Raw genomic sequence first — 13,165 nt, 5'->3', positions numbered from 1 at the left:
AACATGAATTTCAAAATATCCATTTCTGAATGTAATTCTGCTTACCTGATTAATTTTCCCCAATCACTTTCAGGTGGTCATTTGCGCTACAGAGCTCAAAAGGAAACTGGGGGGCACTCTCCTATTCCCAGTGTAATCGTGCCTGCTTGGGCAATTTCCTCACTGTGTGACAGGACTAAAAGGGAGAGGAGCAATTTGTGCTATCATCTGTACCTCTGTTTTAAATTTCCCTGGACCAACTATTCACTATAAAAAATTCCTTTTTAAAGTTTCATTTCTAATTGTTTTGGGATTGTGATTTGCCAGGTGTGTTTTAGGTCACAGTGTAAGCTCTGACTAAAAGTGAAAGTACTTGTTAAGGACTCTCAAGGTTCCATTAAAAAAAAAAAAATGATTCAGATTAAACTTCTTGAACTAGATCTCCACCTCAGTTCTTCATGGAGAAGTTAAGAAACATAGAGCATATTTTGTGTGCCAAATTTGTCCACTATGTTTCTTTCCAGTTGTGCTGCTCCTCAGTTGGTGATGACATAACACTACTGCCCCTGACAGGCTCAGACAGAGTTTCTTATATTCTCCATTCACTACACCAGAATCCCTGGACTTCTAACAGACAAATAGTAATTTATGGTGTTTTCTCTTAAGACAGGCATCTCATTCTGAAGTGTATTCCTGTTGTTCAAATTCCAAACAGCAAAGCAAGTAGGAAATACCTCCTTTCTCTACCAACTTGCAATCTTCCCCTTCTCTGATTTTAACATGAGTAAAACAGCTTTCTGCTTACCTATTTAGAAAACGACCTTAAGTGCATTTATACAGAATAAAAGGCATATACCTTTAGAGATAAACAAGAATGGACAATAATGTTTATATATTATAGTCTTCTGTTTCTGTTGAAGATAAACATTAAGCAGGTAGCTCTTAACTTGTACCTTCTATACATGTTTCTCTGACAGAAACAGCATGAGGGGAGAAAACTGCAGGATGATTCATGGGCAAAATAACACATTTAATGATTACAGGTTTTAAAAGACTTAAAATTGTTGAGCAAAGATTCTGAAATAAAATGAATGATACAAAAACTTCTTGAGAAAAGAAGCCCATCAATCAACACTATTCTAAGCTCAAACATTTTATAAAAATGTATAAGATTTAGAGTTTTCTACTGAGGTGTTAATTGGGTCACTTCACTCCAGTTAGGTTAAAAAAATTCTCTTAGCTTCTAGCTAGGTGATAATTACATTCATCCTTATAAAATGATATGACTCTACATAGGAAGAAAGTTCTTTGCACCTAGCTACAAAAAGACTGAGTAGAAATTAGTGAAGTATAATAACAGAGAATAGACTAAGGACAATGAAATTTTAAAGCACACATAATTAGCACTATAGCAGCCTTTTATTTGTACATAATTAGTAGTCTCATAGTGGGTTGATTATAAAATTTTAATCATAGAGTTCCTTTGCCTTTATTCTTCCCCAAAGAAACTTTGATTGCAGAGATATTTTTCTTTTCTTAAGGAAGTATTCTTTTTTTTTCTTCTCCTGACCATTGAACTTCATTCTGTTTATGACAGAAAATGCCTTTTTAAAGTTTCATTTTTAAGAAGTATCCGGGGTTTCAGTTAATTTTTTTTTAATCAAATAGCTTTTATAATTGAATACAGGATATTTTATCTTGCCAATTCAATTCTCCTGATGCCTTAACAACCATCGTATTCCAAGAATCTTCTTTTTTTTTACATTTTGCAATATACTTTTTATTTGAAATTGGAAACAAGCAAATATAAATATGCAGGAATGTTGCTTTCACAGCAAAATCTTGTATGTTTTTCATCTACAGATTTCCCCTGTAAATGAGACTTTCCCAAACTCCTGTGAGACAGATTAGATAGTGATGATACTCTGGAAATGGGACATTTTCATAAACTCTACACCTTGTATTTCTTCTTTTGACAGACTTCTAGTATTGCTAGAATTGTGACTTTCCAGGCCTTGGCAGACTTGGGAAGAGGAGGATGGAAATTTCAGATTTTCTTGAATTAATACTCCTGAAGTTATAAACTTTAGGTTAATTTTCAGAGGTCAAAAAAGTTGATTTTGAAAAATCTGAACTTTTTCTTCCTATGAAAGGAAAAGAGAAACTATGTTTTTAAACTGAATTTCAAGAGTATTTCTGATCCGGAAAAATAGCTTTGGAAAACATTGGTATACAGCTGATATTTCTAATCATGAGATCATGAAGGGAGAAACTGTAGCTGGTAAAAAAAAAAAAGTGGATGAGAATATATTGTTTGCCACATCTGGATCATACTTCACATACAATATTAATAATTTGGTGCAAATGCCTTACTTAGTTCTATTTTATATGTACAGATTCTAATCATATGAGTATTCTCTAAGTAGATACAAGTACATTGAAAGAGTACCATCTGGCTGCAAATGCACTCTTGAGTAAGTCTTAGATTGCATTTAGATTTAGAACACTTTTTTCACATTTAGATAATTTTAAATATGTCCCCAAATTAGTCATTGGTGTATCTTTATGGAGAAAAAGAATCTTATAAGATGCAAAAACAAACAAACTTCATTTCACCATAAAATTTAACTTTATTATTTTCCTTTAAATAATATATATAATTTATATATGTTATAAATATTTAATATGCATAATATATATATGTGTATAGGTATATATGGGCTTTTTTTTGTACCAGAGATTGAACTCAGGGGCACTTAACCACTGAGCTACATCCCCAAACCTTTTTTTTTTTTTGTATTTTATTTAGGCTTAGCAGCTTGCCAAATTGCTGAGGCTGGCTTTGAATTAACCATTTTCCTGCTTCAGCCTCCTACCAGGCCACTGGGATTATAGGCATGTGCCACCACAGCCGGCACAATATATTATTTTTAATGGTAAAAATTATAATATGTCAGATAACAGTATACAGAATATATTTATGATAAGTGTATATTCTTGAAAAATAACCACTGTTTTGGTTTAGATAAGAGGTTTCCACTGAAAGTTCATATGTGAGAATAATGCAAAAATTTTCAGAGAAAAATTATTAGTTTATGAAGTGAACAAACTATTCGGTGGATTAATCCACTGATATGGATAAAGAGGGAGGTATCTATAGGCAGGTAGGGTGTGAATGGAAAAAATAAGTCACTGAGGGTAGGACTTTGGGGTTTGTACTTTGTCCCTGGTGAGTGCCACTCTCTCTCTGCTTCCTAGTTGTCGTTTCTGACAGCTTTCCTCTGCTACACACTTCTTTCATGAATGTTCTGCTTTACCTCAGTCCCAGGGATATGGAATCAGCAGACCATGGAGTAAGATGCTGGAACCATGAACCAAAATAACCTTTTTCTCTTTTACATTATTTTATTTTATTTTTTGTGTGTGGGGGTGTATTTTAGGCACAGAAGGGCAAAGTTAACTAAAACAACCTCTCGACCATTCAGATTTATATTGAACATAGCCTATCAACGTAATGAACAAAGCTTTTACATCATACTTTATTCAAATACTTACAATATCAACTCAAGAAATCAGATGTTAAATACTACAAGTAGAAAGTCATTTAATCTAGGGAGCTTGTATCCAAAGGACTGGAAGAGCAAAAAGGTGAATAGTATATTAACCTGAAATCAAGAATATGGCCCAGATGCCAGCTATGCATGGCTCACTGGCACAAACATACATCTTTTATGTTAATATCATATTGTGATAGGTAATTGAGAAAGAGAATCCCTACCACATTTAATGAACGTGGTGACAGAGGTCCTACCATAGATACATATGCACATACATACATACCGAACACAGTAAGAGAGAGAGAGAATGTATATACTTTATACATACTTAAACAACTACAGCAAGAACAAGAAACAACAGAGGTTGTTGATCTCCAAAAAATTTTAAGAAAACCACCAAATATAGTTGTTTGAAAAAAAAATAAAAATCTGTCACATGATAAACAGCTTTTATTGCTGGAGGTATTCAAACAGAACAGGATAAGGGATGAAAACCTAGCTTTTTCTTCTAGTATTTAGAACCTATGATTCCAAAAGATCACTGCTACAGTTTGGATTTGAGGTTTTCCCCAAGCTTCTGTTAATGCAAGAGTATTCAGAGGTTAAATGATTAGATTATGACAGCTAAAAACCAACCAGTCCACCCTACATTGAAAGGATTTACTGGGTGGTAATTGTACTCAGGTGATGTGTGTCTGGAGAGCGTGGGTCATGGTGTGTACCCTGTGGCCTCTTCCCCCTTTTTCTGTTTCTCTCTTCTTCCTGACCCTGCCATGAACTGAGCGGTTTTCCTCCCCCAGGCTCTTCCCCTATGATATGCTTTCTCATCTTGGGCCTCAAGCAATGAATTTGACTCTCTATGAAACTGTGAGTCTCAAACAAAATTTCCCTCCTCCATTTTTTTATTACCAGGCATTTGATAAAAAGTTAACAAAAACAGCCAAACACTGCTAAATTTCCTGAATATTCAAGGAGATTTTTCTCTATAACCACAATTATTACCTTTTTAGTCTTGCCTTAAGCAAATCACAACTAATCCCACAGGAGCAGCTATCTTCCAGTTGGTCTCAGTTACTGATGTATTAATGAAAAATTCTAGAAAAAAACTTCATAGATTTTAAGTTGCCATTCTGAGGATTGTGATAAAATATTGCACCAATCTTCACTTTCCCGTCTAAACATGAATCATCTTTTCGTCTAGAATATCCATACTATATACACTATGAATTTGTGACAGTTGAAAGCAACAGAAAAAAAAATGCACATAACTATTATTACAGTGTATTTTTTCTTTTTTCTTTTTTTTAAAGAGAGAGTGAGAGAGGGGAGAGAGAGAGAGAGAATTTTTAATATTTATTTTTTTAGTTCTCGGCGGACACAACATCTTTGTTGGTATGTGGTGCTGAGGATCGAACCCGGGCCGCACGCATGCCAGGTGAGCGCGATACTGCTTGAGCCACATCCCCAGCCCATTTACAGTGTATTTTTAAAAATGGTTTTAATTGTTCCATTGTTTGAATTAATTATTGTTAGTCTCTTACTGTGTTCAGCTTATATGGTTAATTTATCATAGGGCTCTATCCATAGGAAAATACATGGTATATAAAGTATTTGTTACTACCTATGTTTTCAGACATCCACTGGAACTCTTTGAATGTGTTCTTTGAAGTTAAAGAGGGACCACTGTATATGATATCCAAAGTAAAAATTTGGGCTTTCCTATCCCATTTTTCTTTACTTTTTTTCTTGAAATAGTCTTTATTTTTTTTTCTTTTTTTTAATTTTTGGTCGTTCAAAACATTACATACTTCTTAATATATCATATTTCACAGTTTGATTCAAGTGGGTTATGAACTCCCATTTTTACCCCGTATACAGATTGCTGTATCACATCAGTTACACTTCCATTGATTTACATATTGCCATTCTAGTGTCTGATGTATTCTGCTGTCTATCCTATTCTCTACTATCCCCCTTCCCCTCCCCTCCCCTCCCCTCCCCTCCCCTTTTCTCTCTCTACCCCCTCTACTGTAAATCATTTCTTCCACTTGTATTATTCTTCTCTTACCCCTCCTTTCCTCTTATATGTAATTTTGTATAACCCTGAGGATCACCTTCCATTTCCATGCGATTTCCCTTCTCACTCCCTTTCCCTCCCACCTCTCATCCCTGTTTAATGTTAATCTTCTTCTCAAGCTCTTCATCCCTACCCTGTCCTTGGTTACTCCCCTTATATCAAAGAAGTCATTTGGCATTTGTTTTTTAAGGATTGGCTAGCTTCACTTAGCATAATCTGCTCTAATGCCATCCATTTCCCATAAATCAAATGCATTCCTGTATATCAGTGACAAATCCTCTGAAACAGAAATGAGGACAACTACTCCATTCACAATATCCCCCCTAAAAATAAAATACTTGGGAATCAACCTAACAAAAGAGATGAAAGACTTATACAATGAAAACTACAGAACCTTAAAGAGCGATATAGAAGAAGACCTCATAAGATGGAAAAATATACCCTGTTCATGGATAGGCAGAACTAACATTATCAAAATGGCGATATTACCAAAAGTTCTCTATAGGTTTAATGCAATGCCAATCAAAATCCCAACGGCATTTCTTGTAGAAATAGATAAAGCAATCATGAAATTCATATGGAAAAATAAAAGACCCAGAATAGCAAAAACAATGCTAAGCAGGAAGTGTGAATCAGGCGGTATAGCGATACCAGACTTCAAACTATACTACAGAGCAATAGTAACAAAAACAGCATGGTACTGGTACCAAAACAGGCGGGTGGACCAATGGTACAGAATAGAGGACACAGAAACCAATCCACAAAACTACAACTATCTTATATTTGATAAAGGGGCTAAAAGCATGCAATGGAGGAAGGATAGCATCTTCAACAAATGGTGCTGGGAAAACTGGAAATCCATTTGCAACAAAATGAAACTGAATCCCTTTCTCTCGCCATGCACAAAAGTTAACTCAAAATGGATCAAGGAGCTTGATATTAAATCAGAGACACGGCGTCTGATAGAAGAAAAAGTTGGCTATGATCTACATACTGTGGGGTCGGGCTCCAAATTCCTCAATTGAAACAGTCTTTATAAGGCAAAACTTAGCACCCTCACATACTCAATTTTTCAAACTTTAGCGGTTAAGCTTATATACTATTGTTTCCAAACCGCTGTATCCATTCAATGAGAAAATCTTGACTAAAACAAAAAATTATATATTTAATATCTTCCTTTTCCTCTTTTTCTGTGGCCATAAGTCTAGTAAGTAAATAAAGAAAATATGATTTATCACTTATATTCTTAAAATATTTTGCTGTTTTAATCCATTCTCCTTACCTCAGCAAAAAATTTTTTTAAAAAACATTATTTCATTATACATAATTATAATATTTGAGTAAGCTATTGTTTACTGTGAAATAAATTACACATAGCTTAAAATAACAATCATTTATTTCATATTATGTTTCTATTGCCCAATACAAGGTTCAGAAATCTCATTCATGCATCTATGGTCATCTTTGATTAGTTCAAGTGTCTCTGTTTATCTTTATTGCACCCTAAAAACCAAGATACTCAGTCTTTCCTGGAATAATTAAGATGTCTTGGCTGTGTCCCATGTCTTATTATCCAGTGAATTATCTTGTTCATATTTCCATGACAATTGCAATTGCAGTGGATCAAAGAAGACAATATTAAAGTGCATCATGAGCTTGTGTCCTAGGGTTATAACTGGCTCAAGGCTCAAGTGGAAATGACTCCACTTCTTAATAGAAAGAGTGGCAAAATTACATCAAAAAGGTACAAACATAAGAATAGGGTAAATTTTTTTTTTTCCGGATTTTTCACACACATTCCCAAATTGCTCAAAATTTTACCTCCCTAATATGGCTTGTCGGGCCCTCCATTATCTGTCTTTTTTTTTTTTTTTTTTTTAGTTTTGCAGGGGTATGGGGGAGGGTGGGTGGCTGTAACTGGGGATTGAACTCAGAGGCACTTGACCACTGAGCCACATCCCCAGTCCTATTTTGTATTTTATTAGAGACAGGGTCTCACTGAGTTGCTTAACACCTCGCCTTTGCTGAGGCTGGCTTTGAACACACAATTTCCCTGTCTCAACCTCTTGAGCCACTGGGATTATAGGTGTGAGACACCTTGCCTGGCTTTTGCCTATTCTCCTGAATGCTATTTCATATAACTGTTTCTGACACATAATATGGTCTGTTGAAATAGTCTTCTTTCATTGTCTCAGATGTTCATAATTTTCTCAACTCAGGAACTGTATACATATTAGGCCTTCTCTATGGAGTGCTATTTCTTTTCTATTTTAAATGATTGGAGATATATTTTCTTTAAGGTTCTGCCAACTTATTTAGTCACATAAATATAATTATATTTATTTACATAAAAATTATTATTTAGTTACTTATAAAAGCAAACATTAAATATCAAACACACACACAAAAATAATTGTAAGGTATTGTTTAATCCTTCATATCATTAATTGTAATGTATAATTTTTAAATGATTTACATTTAGTAGTCTTTCCTCCACTAAACTATAAATCTCAATCAGAATGCTAAGTATTATTCTCTTCTAATTTTCAATCTTCTGATATAGTTTTTTTTTTCTTTTTTCTTTTCCTTTTGTTTCATTTTCACTTCTTCCATTAATTTTTAAGTGTGGTCTTAGGTCAAGCAAAGTGTCTTTCAGATTGTACAGACTCAATAAACACTTCTAAAATAAATGAATTATGACAGAGTCTTTTATAATAGGGAAGAGTCTACAATCAACACAATCAATTTTGGATGTTGTGATGGTTAATTTGAATTGTCAACTTGATTGGATTAAGATATGCCAACAAGGGGCTGGGGATGTGGCTCAAGCGGTAGCGCGCTTGCCTGGCATGCGTGTGGACCGGGTTCGATCCTCCAGCACCACATACAAACAAAGATATTGTGTCCGCCAATAACTAAAAAATAAATAAATATTAAAAAAAGATATGCCAACAATTAAGAGGCTTCTGAGTGTCTCAGTGAGGGTGTTTCTAGGAATGTTTGGCAAACTGAAGTGGGCCTCACCCCAAGTGGAGACAGCACAGTCCAATAGGTTGGAGACTTGGATGGAAAAAAAAGTTGGAAGAATAAGGAAGAAGCAGCAAACATAAACTAGATTTTGAATAGTTTTTTGACTATTGCTGGAATTACCTGAGTACTTCAGACTCCTAGTTCTTCACTCCTCCAAAGCCGACTTAAATGAATGACTCTGCAGGGAGTTTTCAGGCCTTCTGTCCCTGACAGGGGAGACATCATTGATCACTCTTGTTTTGCAGCTCCAACTTCCTGGACAGAGCAGCAACTGGTTTTTCTGGCTCTCCAGGCTGAAGGTGGCCACTGTGGGACTATCCAGCTTCTAGTTGTGTAAGCCAATATAACAAATCCACTTTTTATAAGCATATATACTATTATCATATATATGTACATATATGTACATATATATATAGTATAGTCATATGTAACATATAATCATAAATAATACATATAATATTTAAATAAAACATTTAGAAGACTTTGCATTTTTACATTTCTTCTATTATGAACAAGGATAAGTGTTCCATGAAACTGCTAATAATTTTTTTCTTTTTATAAGTTGTAATTCTTCACATATTTAAGAAAAAATTAATGTAGAATTTTCATTAAGTGACATCTCATGCAGTCTATTCTTAATATACACAATAAGTTTTTGCATGCCAAAACTTATATGTATGTATATATTATATTATATTACATATGCATTTTTTGAATATATATATTTTGAAATATATCCATAGATACACAAGTGCATCACCAGGAATTTCTTTTCCTTGGTTTTTACCTTCCTTTCCTTGGTCATATACAGTATGGCTAATCTCTATCATTCAGTAGAGATTGTGAGGATTTGAAATGAATTTGTAGCTGTACTGATGTTCAATCTACCTCAGATTTGACACTTTTTTTTTCATATTTGTTTTTGGTGTCGTGTGTTTTTTTTGTTTGTTTGTTTTGTTGTTGTTGTTTTGGTACCAGGGATTGAATGTAGAACCACATTCCCAGAATTTTTGTTTTTTATTTTGAGACTGAGTTTCACTAAGTTGCTTAGGGCTTGGTTAAATTGCTGATGTTGGTCTTAAACTTGCAATTCTCCTGCCTCAGCCTCCTGGGCTGCTGGGATAACAGGCATGGGGCACTGTGCACGGCCTTTTTCAGACTTTTCAACTAAAATTGTTAATTCCTCCGGGAGGAAGCTTCTCCTAAGTAGGCCAATAACTCTACTCTAAGTGAGATTGATTAAAAACAACTCAGCTTTACAGAGGTTATACAATTAGGTTTTCAGTTTCCCACTACAAAAAGTTCTATTTTGTTCAGCAAATGTGAATAATAGAGCAAATATTTAAATAGCACATGTACTATTATTATGTTTGAAACTGATTTTCATGAATAGCTTAACAAGTTTCCCACCCGCCCATTTGCTAATCATTTTTTAAATTTATTTAATTGATTTTATTTTTTAAATACATGATAGTGGAATGCATTACAATTCTTATTACACATTTAGAGCACAATTTTTCATATCTTTGTATATTAAGTATGTGCTGAGGGCCATTGCCAAGTAGGAATGACGCATCGAAATTTCCTTGCCAGTGTACCCCATGTTAAATGGACTTGCCTTGGAATTTCACTGTTGACATTGCATGTAAGGTGACCTTGCTCAAGGACCAGGGTGGATCCGGGTTTAGAGCTGATCAGGTTTTAGGAAGTATCCCAGTTTAAGACAAGTTTAAGGCGTTCCCGGTTTAAGACAATAGGGGTTTTAGGGAAGTTGGAGGTTGAAGATTATTGCTGCCGGGATTAGGGTGTTCCTGCTGCTTGTTCCCGTTGAATTCTCATGAGATTAAAAGGGGATTTTGGAAAAAAGCCTCGTGGAGTAGGTGAATTGGGTGGCAGCAGAACTGGGATTTCCCCAGAACGTGTGTAGAGGCCGGTGTGAGTTCGGGAATAAAGAATTGCTGTTTGAATCTACAAAGCTGTGAGTGGCTAGTGATCTGTGCCCAGCCAAGACATTGGCAAATATGTTTATGCCAATTCATGTCTTTATACATGTACTTTGTTGTTGTTTTTTTGCATTACAATTCTTATTACACATATATACCACAGTTTTTCATATCTCTGTTTGTATATAAAGTAGGTTGACATCCAATTCGTGTCTTCATACATGTACTTTGGATAATGATGTCCATCACATTCCACCATCCTTGCTAATACCCTGCCTCCTCCCTTTCCCTCCCACCCCTCTTCCCTATCTAGATTTCATCTATTCCTCCCATGCTCCCCCTCCCTACCACACTAGGAGTCAGCCTCTTTATATCAAAGAAAACATTTGGCATTTGTTTTGGGGGGATTAGCTAACTTCACTTAGCATTATCTTCTCCAACACCATCCATTTACCTGCAAATGTCATGATTTTATTCTCTTTTATTGCTGAGTAAAATTTCATTGTGTATATATGCCACATTTTTTTAATCCATTCATCCACTGAAGGGCATCTAGGTTGGCTCCACAGTTTAGCTACTGTAAATTGTGCTGCCATAAACATTAATGTGGCTGTGTTCCTGTAGTATGCTGTTTTTAAGTCCTTTGGGTATAGTCTGAGGAGAGAGCTGGGTCAAATGGTGGTTCCATTCCCAGATTTCCAAGGAATCTACATACTGCTTTCCATATTGGCTGCACCAATTTGCAGTTCCACCAGCAATGTATGAGTGTACCTTTTCCCCCACATCCTTGCCAACACTTATTGTTGTTTGTCTTCATAATAGCTGCCATTCTGACTGGAGTGAGATGATATCTTAGAATAGTTTTGATTTGCATTTCTCTGATTGCTAGAGATGATGAGCATTTTTTTCCTATATTTGTTGATTGATTGTATATCCTCTTCTGAGAAGTGTCTGTTCAGTTCCTTGGCCCATTTGTTAATTGGGTTATTTGTTTTTTTGGTGCTTATCTTTTTGAGTTCTTTATATATCCTAGAGATTAGTGCTCTATCTGATGTGTAAGGGGTAAGAATTTGCTCCCAGGATGTAGGTTTTCTATTCACCTCACAGATTTTTTTTTTTTTTCTGAGAAGAAATCTTTACACTAAGTTTGTTTGAACAGGATTTTCAGAGCCTTGCCAGCAATTACAATGGCCAAAGTTAAAAAAAAAAAAAAAGAAAGAAAGAAAGAAAGAAAGAAAGAAAGAAAGAAAGAAAAGAAAAAGAAAAGTCTGTGGCAGAATCCTACCTTTTTGTAATTCAGGAAAGTATCAGGCAGTTGATTCGTCTAGTTTTGAGCATTTCTCTCAAACCAACTACTCCATCCTGTTTGGCAATTGATATTTATATTAACATTTAAAAATTTAAAAAAAAATCTTTATTAATTTTATTATAAGCTATCACAATGATTTTTCCACTATATTTAAAGACAGACATGAAATTTACCCTAAAGAGACTCAGCAGGTTCAATGTTGCCCACAGGATGATGTTGTTGGAACTGTATGAGAAATATTTTTTTTCTCATTTGTATTTAAAAAAATATATTGTTTTCATTAATAATAAGCCGATTCTACGATATATAAAATAGGCAAATAAAATTATGAAAACTTGGAAATTTAAGTTTTACAGTTTATTTTTCAAGAATAATAATCTGGAATTCTAACTCATTGCTATATACTAATGTAAAATAGGAAAATTTATTGAAAACCCTAGCATTTTCAGTGCTCAATATTCTTCTTTCTATTAAAATGTTCACAATTTGAGTTTTCCAAAGGATTTGATTAACTGTAACATAAATTGTAATAATAATTTTGACAAAGTACTGAGTCTATTGGATACTAGCATAGGCAAAAATTAAATATAACCCATGAGCAATACATTATTCAGGAAGTTAACTGGTGCAGTATTAGTGAAACTAATATTCTTTATTTAGAGTATCTAAATTTTAGAAAGCTTCTTAATGTCCGTAATAAATTTATATCAGTAATGCATTGTATACTATAGTAAATAGTCTAATTCAATTGTATAATTTTCCATGGTTGTAATAGTTAATGTCTATTTTTATTTTTCATATTAATTCTGTGATATAGAACATGAATAAGATTATATTTCATTATCTTATAACATGATACATGATGCCAAGATGATTTTTGTATGTAAAATAAATTTAGAAAAATATTTTTGAAATTTGCATTTTATTATAAGTGGACAGTTATGAAATTTGAAGTTGAAATAATTTTGTTTTAAAATATTCTCTGAGAGATGTTGGGCTCAAGATTAGGATAGTCTGTCATTTCTGTAGTGTCAATAATAAAAAAAAATATGTTATGTAATAACATAATTACCTTGGTTTATTTTGATTTTATTTTTGAAATTAATATATATGTACATAGTTACTATGGTAGTAACTATTAGAGTAAGTACTTTGTCAAAAATACTATTAAAATTTATTTTAATATTGACAATATCTTATGGAAAAGCCAAATTATGAACATCTTAATTGAAAGTATAATATTGGAGCAAGTAAGAACTGAAAAGTGCCA

The sequence above is a fragment of the Spermophilus citellus genome (genome assembly GCF_964194105.1).
Source record: "Spermophilus citellus genome assembly, chromosome: 8".
NCBI classification, from domain to species: Eukaryota; Metazoa; Chordata; class Mammalia; order Rodentia; family Sciuridae; genus Spermophilus; species Spermophilus citellus.
Note: the sequence above shows the minus strand (reverse complement) of the source record.